A 9,536-nucleotide genomic window follows, 5' to 3' on the forward strand; every position below is an offset into this window, starting at 1 on the left:
AGATTCCAGACAGAGGCCTTGCACCTCCTACACATTGATGGTGTGGAGATCACTGATAAATTCCATCCGCCCACTGTATCGGCATGACAACACAAACATGGGTGTCTATGTTTTTGTGTGTGTGCTTTTGCGAGTGTGTGTGTGTGCATGTTTACATATGCAAATGCAGTGCAGTATAGATCACAAATATTGGATACAAAACACCAACAGCAGCACAATGCTATTAATTCAGTCGGTGTGCTTAGATTCTAAAGCCTCTGTGCTTAAGCGGTTTGCTCTCTCCATGTGGGTTCCCCCTATATGTACCACCCAGACAACAGGGAAAAATGCATCAACTTCCTTCACAGTCTCTTCTATAAACAAGTATACACCTACATAGTACTTCTTGGAACAAACCATGATATATATATATATATATATATATATATATATATATATATATATATATATATATATATATATATATACATATATACATATATATACATATATATATATATATATATATATATATATATATATATATATATATATATATATATATATATAAAGCTATGTATAAGCTATATATATATATATATATATATATATATATATATATATATATATATATATATATATATATATATATATATATATATATATATATCATGGTTATATATATTTCAATGTTTTTACCTGAGGAAAACCACCCAACAACTGTCACACCACATAGCAATAAACTTTGAGAAGTCAGTAAAAGGGAGGTGGAATGTTGTGGGGATGCTGTGTGCAGAGAGCGTCTCTCCATCACCACCTCCCTGCCGGCCTGCTTGGTGTGGATGACGTCTCGCTTCAAGCTGCATCTGATTACGACGCTCCTCAAGTACTGCTGTGGGGACTGTTTCGACATGCAATGACACACTTACATGGATCCTTGGAGAACAAATGTAGGTAAATAAATAATAACATCAACAAAAAAAAAAGAAAAAAAAGAAAAACCTTTGCTCATTATGCAAGGTAAAATGTTTCCTGGTAAAGGAATCAATAGAGCCCTGTATCCTTCGGTCAATTGTTAATTAAACAGTGTTGCTCATTATAATAATAATAATAAATAAATAAACATGAGTAAGGGTAAATACTGTGTGCAGTCATATTTCATGGCCTGTCTCCAGGGTGGCCAGGGGGATGTGTGTGTGTGTGTGTGTTTGTGTGTGGGGCAACTGAAGGACCTGGTGATTAATATACTAAATACATGGAAATAAATCACTCCATGCCTGCGACTGAATATGTGTTGGACGAGTGGTGTGATCTATTGTATATGTATATGTATTGTATATGTTGGCTGCGTAACCTGCACGGGCAAAACATTTGGATTGCACTACTGCCTTGCAAACATTGCTGCTTAGCACCAAGCCTTTGAGCTGAAGAAGGCGCAGACGAGAGACCCAGCAATAGGCCGCCCTCAGACATATGTGAGCTTACATGGGAGGTCCAAGGTCGATCCGCTTCAAATGAATCATCTCTCTGTGCCCTTAGCTTGCTGCCATCATGACCACACATGACATGAGAACAAACCTCTTCATTCCAGTACACAAACACTATACGTCACCTAATTAACTCTAAGTAAGAATGATCAGTTCTGTATCCCTGCCCTGTGGCTTGGTGATCCCTTTGAGAGTGTCTTTTACATAGGCCAAAGCCACAGCTACAGTTAATTGCATGGGGATGAAAGCTGCAGGTTGAGCTTTTGTGATTAGTTCATAATAAAAGTCTGTAAGAAAATCCTTTCACTCAGCAGCGGCAGCAGCAAAAAGCACTAGCAGAATTTAACTTATGAGCTCTCAGTTCACTCTTGTGTTATAGTGATGGGTATTTCCTGGGTGTTTATCAATAAAACATAAAAGTCACAGGCATTTCTCAGTGTCATGTGTAGGTTGACCACATAAATGTACCAACACGTGAATATCCCAAATTCAATTAGAATCTTTTTTTTTCTTGAAAAATAATAATTCTCATTTTATGTCAGGATCTTACAGTTGTCAATCAGCCCAAGAACCACCAATCACAAGCACTCCCCCATTAACCATGACCCGTTTATTAGTAATGACCTGCACCTCGCCCACTTTTCACAGGTGTGCATTTGAACCTGCTGTGCTACTGTTTAGGCCACTACTTGCACCTTTTGTTCTGTTTTTGGACTTTTCATTAAATCATTCTCTGTTCTATTCCCTCTCATGTCACAACAGTTTAAAGATAGGATAGAAAAAGAATATCTAATAACCACATAATATTCAAAAACAGTTGAAAAATAATTCTATTTATTATAATTTATACACTTTAAAAATACCTACAACAACAAAAAAGAAAGGTTTTTCTCTTTCTCAATATGCTCCTTCCCATGAGGACAAAATTAGACCATATAGAATATTTACTCTGTCACTACCTCCCTCTTTCTGAAGATGTTGACTTAGAGTCAACCCCCCCCCCCCCCACCGTGAACTTTGCACCTGCCTAAACTGAATCATCTTATTGGGCAGATTTTGTTGTCTTCAGTCAATTAGTTCCTTTTAAAGCAGACATGCCCATACATCAGCATGAGTGTGCTTTCTACATTACCGTCCATGAAGTTCCCAGCACCCATAAGTGGTTGAGCAGACACTGGAATGGGGGAACAAAGTGGCTCAGCTCTGCAAGGGCGTGACAGACACGTCACTGTGACACATCATGTCCCCCCAGACAAGGACCCTGTGGGAGGGTCACTGCTGGCTCTCAGATTTATTCTGGTGTGCTATAGCTGCGTTTATGAGGGAAAATATCTAAAGGAAATAAAGAAGAAAAAGTAGAAGGAAAAAGAAACTAGTCTGGAGCTGGAATTGTTCTATCATCCAGTGTGTTAGTGGCAGCATATGTGCATGGCAGTGCTGAGTCAAATTAAGCTGTGTTTGCCCATCAAGCCACTGTTGTTTTCTCTCAGAATTGGCAATGTTTCTCCGTTCCTCTCCATTTCTCTCTCTCTCTCTCTCTCTGTCACTACTTCACGAGTCTTTTCCTCTCTGTTTCTCCTGTTTTCTCTTTCAGTGGTGTTTTTCTTGGGTCAGATCCAAATATAACACAGGGAAGCATAAGGTTCAGTACTTTTAATTGAGCAGTTACACAAATTAAAGCTTTATTTCTATTCTGTCCTAGCCATCGGGAATAAAACAGCAAACAATGCAATCTGAACTATGGTGTACAAGCAACGTGATTACACAACAGCTTATACAACATCAAATACCTCTTCTACTATACCTATGTTGTGTTATTTTTTAGTTAGGTACCTTGTTTGCAATTGCACGCATAATGCCAACACCACAAGGTTAAATAAGAAAAGTTATCAGCCTACCCAAGAGGCTTTGCTCTCGTGAAAACAGTACATCTGCTCTCGGCAGGAACGGGAGCATTGCCGTGCGCATTTGTTTATCGTAATGCTCTATCTGTCTCCGCATTAGGTACAGTACTCTCGCGGTGAGCACATTTGTCATCGATTCAGTGAGATAGGGCCCAATCTTCTCTCAACAAAACACAGTAACTACAATGAAATATGAGCATAAATGTGATAAAAAACAGCCCTGTTGACAGACCCCTTCCACATGGATGCCACGGACAAGCCATAAAGATCTTTTGTGCTTGTATATCAAACTGGAGTAAATCCAAACTCTACAATGAGCAATGAGCGCTCTCACTCGACGGACACACGACTGCGGAGAACAGCGTGTGTATCGTAGCACACTCTGAATCCCCAGGCCTGTAGTCACGGCAGTGCTGAGCAAGTTCATTGAGACACAACCGAGCGTGAGTGAATGGAGAATCCGGCCTACGTTCTGCTTATGCCACCCGACTTAGCATGGATTTTACAATGCAGCTCCATACAGGAGCAGTGCATCTGCCTATAGACCGGGGTCATTGGATCACGGACAAGTATACATGCAATCACACACATGCCTACACACACACACATGCACACACGCGCAAATACAGATCATGATACAAGCATAGACACATCCTCATACACCAAAGGCACACAAAAACGCAAACCCACACACACACACTTAACACATGCAATTTTTCTACTTCCTCCTGACTCATGATATGTTAGCTGGACTCCCAGCTAATGTGTTAGCGTATCCTTAGCAGGCTATGTGGCAGTGCGTAAATGGGTTGGTCAGGTTGACTTGGTAGGATTGCAGTGCAGAAGTAAAGGGAAAGCTACCTCTAGCTCTCAGGCATAACTTTGTGCTTGTTAGTGGTGTAAATTGTCTGTATAGGCCCTCAGGGGGATTCTGCAGGAAACAGGTGTTTACTTAACCTCAAATTGGCTTTGAGGAGAGAAGATTTTAGCGCACAGAGAACATATTTGAAGAAAGAGAGAGAGGGATACACACAGAGAGAAGGAAAGCAAGAGAGAATGTCAGCAGAAGAGAGAGGATGGGAGAGAAGGAGGGAGATGGGGAGGGAAAAAGACTATTTGTTTTGACAGGCAAGTCGCTTAAGCAAATGTCCTCATCAAACAGGGTCCGTGCCAGTGCTCTCAGCTGTGTGCTGCTCCCCTGCCTCTCGCAGCATGAAAATAGATTTAAATCAGATTTGGCCCACATGGGGGGGGTTAACCAAACAATAATCACCACCACATCAGGCATATGCTAATCTCTCCAATGCTATTCGCTGATATGTTAATGGACTAAGCCTTGTCACTGGATTAATGTTAGCTGGCGCTTTCTTTAAAGATGCACTTGAGATGTACTATGGCAGGTGGACAAGCACTTTGCTCTGTTCTGGCATTGAAGTATTTGAAAAGAAACTTCATCAGACTGGTTACAGATGAGACTGCTTTAATAAATTGAATGCTAACATCACCTATTCCGTTGTCACCATTTTTCCATTTTAAAGAATAAATACACACCAGAGGTCCTTAGTGGCTTTGAGATGACAAGATTAAGCCCCCCTTCCCCCACCGCCCCAAGCACTGCATCAAAACCTACAGTCGTAATCAAAACCCACAACCGATTCAGACTATGGTAACCACAAGAACATAGATGACACATCAATGTTTCTATTTAAATGCCATGTATTAAAAAATATTGTTTAAAGGGAGCAAATGAAAATCACTTCCTTAAATATGCTTCGTTGCTGGACACACCAGTGATGTTTACATGCAGAGATTTTCCTCTGAATGAATTCATTCTCATTTAAGATTCTAAATGAACTGTTTGGATGCAACCAACCTCTGCAAGCATTAAGCAAATGAACATATGCATAGGATGCAAAGATTCCGATTATGAAGGCAGTTGGATTAAATGTTTACATGGTTATTACTGGCTAATATTCTTATTAATGACCTCAGAACTAAAGAACCTTGGTCTTTCATTTCACGTTTCATCTCTTATATGACATCCACCCAGGCCACTGAAAGAATGCATTCAAAACATGCTCCAGTGTCAGACACTAACATATTAACATCTGACTGCAGTAAACCACAAACGACTGTCCATCAACTATCACCAGAAACATCTTTCTGCAAACCTCGATGTAGCCACTAAATTCTATATGGATTCTAGAACTTGGCAGACTGATGGCTCATGACACCTGATGGTGTTGTTGGAATTCTATGCAAAACTGCACATCCTCTTCCACACTCTGGTCTACCCTCGGCCAGAAAGATCTAACAGGACATCCTTGATACAAAAGGCTGTATCTGGGGTAACAGTTGGCTTTTCTTATCTGGGTAGGTATAATACCACAAGCTCCCTAAAGAAGACAGCTATCTTGTGTCATTCATCTCTGTTGACACTGTAACACTTCAAGCCACCTTTTCTGCACAGCTAGGTGAACTTGGAATGCTTGGAAGTAGAGTTTTTGTCTGTCCAAAGCTTGCATTTATTGTTTTTGAACAATGTTTATATACTGTATATGTACAACTCTACTTTGAAGACTTCATCAAGTTTATTCAGGATAATCATAATGTCTTCCTGTTTGACTTAGCTAACCAGGATGCTTCTGATCAACTTCAGAAGTGACCCTTTAGCACACTTCTGGTAGCCCTTATGTTTTACCACTTCTGTGCTGAGGAGGTGTCACATTAAACTGATAGCCATGGCTCATGTGTGCTCCCATGAGCATAGTACATTTACATCTACATCACTGATCTCTTGGATCAAGAGGAATTCATCTAAAATCTCACTCTATGCTACTTCATCTTTATTGTTCCCATCCAATGCAATTAATACAATTAGCACAACAACAATTTACATTTGCAGTTGCTTTCCACTCACTCTCTTTCAATAAAAGGTCCTTTGCATCCAGTCAAACAGCAGCTGACACTGTAGTGGGCACCACCCATAGCGGACACCATCCACGGGGGACATCACCCACAGAAGACCCTATTCAGCATGTGTTTTGTTGTGTTATCAGAGCCACCTGCTTCAACCTCATGACCAAAGAACACAAAGCATTTCAGCTTGAGTGATGAAACCTAATCACATTGACAGGCAGCACTGTTTTAATGAACAAGTGCTCAGTCTAGCATGCGACAGTCATTATCACCTAAAGCTACGTCACTCCCAGAAAAATCAATGGTGCTGTCCAGTGGTTCATTATAAGAATACCAAAGCTATAATATCATAACTCACATGAAATCATGTATACAGTGAGTTGCCAGTTCATTCAGTGTATTAGCTACAGCTACTCTGTAGCTATACCTATTGGCTACCATTCATTTATTGGTTATTTCTATGTATTCATAAATTAATTACCAAATGATAACCTGCCATGTTCTCTGTACAATTGTGCCATTCTAGGGACTCTTTAATAAATTATTTGTTTGGAAAATGGTTCAGGTTATACCTGGATAATTTATGCATATATATATATATATATATATATATATATATTTAAGCTTATGGTGTATTCATAAAGTGTTTGCATAAACAGTATTTACAGGTGCAGCTATACTATACGTGTATATTTAATGCATCTAGTTCACACGGGCCATATGGCCAGGTCACTCATGAAAGAGGCCAATAAAGGTAGAAACAACATACACAAGGCAAAGGACTCTGTCATTCAAATGACTTCAGAGTTCAATAGTTGTGTCAGGAGTGGCGGATTACAGCTTACAACTGAGTAGGTGTGCCTAATAAAGTGATCAGTCAGTGTATAATAAAAGTCTCCCTGGGCTAGGTCATATCACGGGCATAATACATGTCTGTATAATTTGAAAAGGGTGTCTGCATGAAATGACTCTGTGCCATGAGCTTGAAAGGAGACAGAACACCATGGAATATATTGACCTTTGTGGAAAAACAAGGTCAAGAAAAACTTGCAGGGGTTTCCTTTAGCATAAAATTATTATGCCTCATAATTATTAATCAGTCTCATTAATTCACCAGTCTCATATATATTCAAATGATTGCAATCCTTAATTTCTAACTAAAGAGTGTAATCTTAATTATTTGATTCTTGAAGGTTTTAATAAATATGATTTCCTTTAGATATTGGCAACAACAAGAATGAATGATATCAAGACAGACAATGTGGTGAAAATAAATGTATCAACACACAAACTACTTTAAGACACAAACAACAGCATCAACAATCAGTATATTTACAGTGGAGACAAGCTAAATTGCTGTGTGTGTGTGTGTGTGTGTGTGTGTGTGTATGTGTGTGTGTGTATGTGTGTGTGTTGTAAAAAGGGTGAACTGATTGAATGTGTGAAGATGTGCACGCTTGCATAAACATACGTGTGATGTAAGAAGAGGTGGAAATTTGCACCACACTGGCACCACATCTGAACAATATGGCTGTATGTTAATCAGCTCAGCTGATCTTACTCTACCATGATCAGAGAGTAAATTAAATTTACACAAGCTAAAGTTGTTAACTCACTATTAAACTTTCAATTTAAGATGATCTGGTTTCAACCACCAAAATGTGGATAACATTACACCTCCTATCTAGCTGCTTATAGGCTGGACTTGGGGTTGTGATACAAATAAAGTTGGAACTGCCCCTCTCCTCAGTGTGAAACTCTGAGCAAAACCTGCTCAACATTGTCAAAGGTTTGAATAAGAGTCTGGATTAAAGTTGTCCAGGGACCTTTAAAAACAATGTTCATTATGATTTTTAACTAATGCTCTTTAACTAAACTATGCCCAGATCTAAGCTTGTCATGCCTTTGGAATTTGCAGGAAATTTTCACTTGTTCCTTGATGGATTGAATACATCATACAGGAGTGCCGGGAATTGCGCTTCTGCCACCAAAGCCCAGGCATGGGAGCTTTGTCTGCAGTTTCTTGATAGGGAATTGATCACCTTTGTTTCAGGTGGTGAAACAAGCTTGCTGAGTAATTTGGGTGAATCTACTGCTGTAGTAACATTGATCTGACATTAGTTCAGGTTCTACCATTACTCATTACCGGGCAGTGGTAGCTCAGTGGTGAAGGTACTCGACTGGTAATCAGACGGTTGCTAATGTTGGGCGCCTGAGCAAGGCCCTTAACCTCCAACTGCTCAAATTGTACTCAGTCAAAATTGTAAGACACTTTGGATAAAAGTGTCAGGTAAATGTAACTCAGGTTCTACCATTATTAATTAAATTAGGAAATAGTCTTTTGCAGTTGTTTGTTATTTTTCAATAATCCATGTGGAGCAGATAAAGAAACCTCCATTTGACGTCTAACCTTGGTTGAAGGGAGAACCAAAGATAGATGAAGGGATAGTTGAAGAGAAAATCACAGATGGAATGGTCAAGACTATTTGAACACCCTGTTGCAGTGTGCAGTTGAACACACCCACTTTTCTTCTTTGAGGCAAGCTTGCCTTGTTCATTGCTGGTGGTGCTGCCACCTCCTGGTCAGTATGGTACCTACAGATTTGATATGACATTCTTTTGATTTTATAAACTACGCAGTTTATAAAACACCCTGAAGTGCATGAAGGAACTTTCAAAAGTGGTTGTGAATTTATAACTGACCCTAAGAGCCATATGATTAAATGCAATTAAATTTATGTAAGCACATAAATTTATGTAAACATGTGACTCGTCCTGTGATGGGAAATTTCATGCACATAGCGCTTAAAAACCTGATTAAAATCTGTCATGCGAGCTATATTGCGCAGGACAAATCCAAATCCAAATACAATTCCAATCCAACTCCAAATCAGGTCCAGTCTGCTACATCATCTGAGGCTCTCCTGGAGCTAATGTTTATATGAATACACAGTCAAAGCGGCACATAACAGAAATCAATTTTGTTTTTTGTTTTTTTTCACCATGTTGTTAAACCCTTTAACTCTCTCTATGCACATTCATCAGGAATGGAATTCTCTGAATTATTCAACAGGATGGGGTCTTGATAACGTCCAATTGTTTTGCCTTTATTGTTATGCTCTTTGCTTTACTCTCAGAAGTGCCATTTTCTTTGTCTTCTCCCTCTCAATATGCAAATCGAAACAGACTGTGACCTTCTGAATCGTTGCCTCGCTAGGCTTCTGCCTTGGTTTATGATGAGAAGTTA

This window comes from Electrophorus electricus, chromosome 8 (genome assembly GCF_041902795.1).
Source record: "Electrophorus electricus isolate QZ-2024a chromosome 8, ASM4190279v1, whole genome shotgun sequence".
Classification (NCBI taxonomy): domain Eukaryota; kingdom Metazoa; phylum Chordata; class Actinopteri; order Gymnotiformes; family Gymnotidae; genus Electrophorus; species Electrophorus electricus.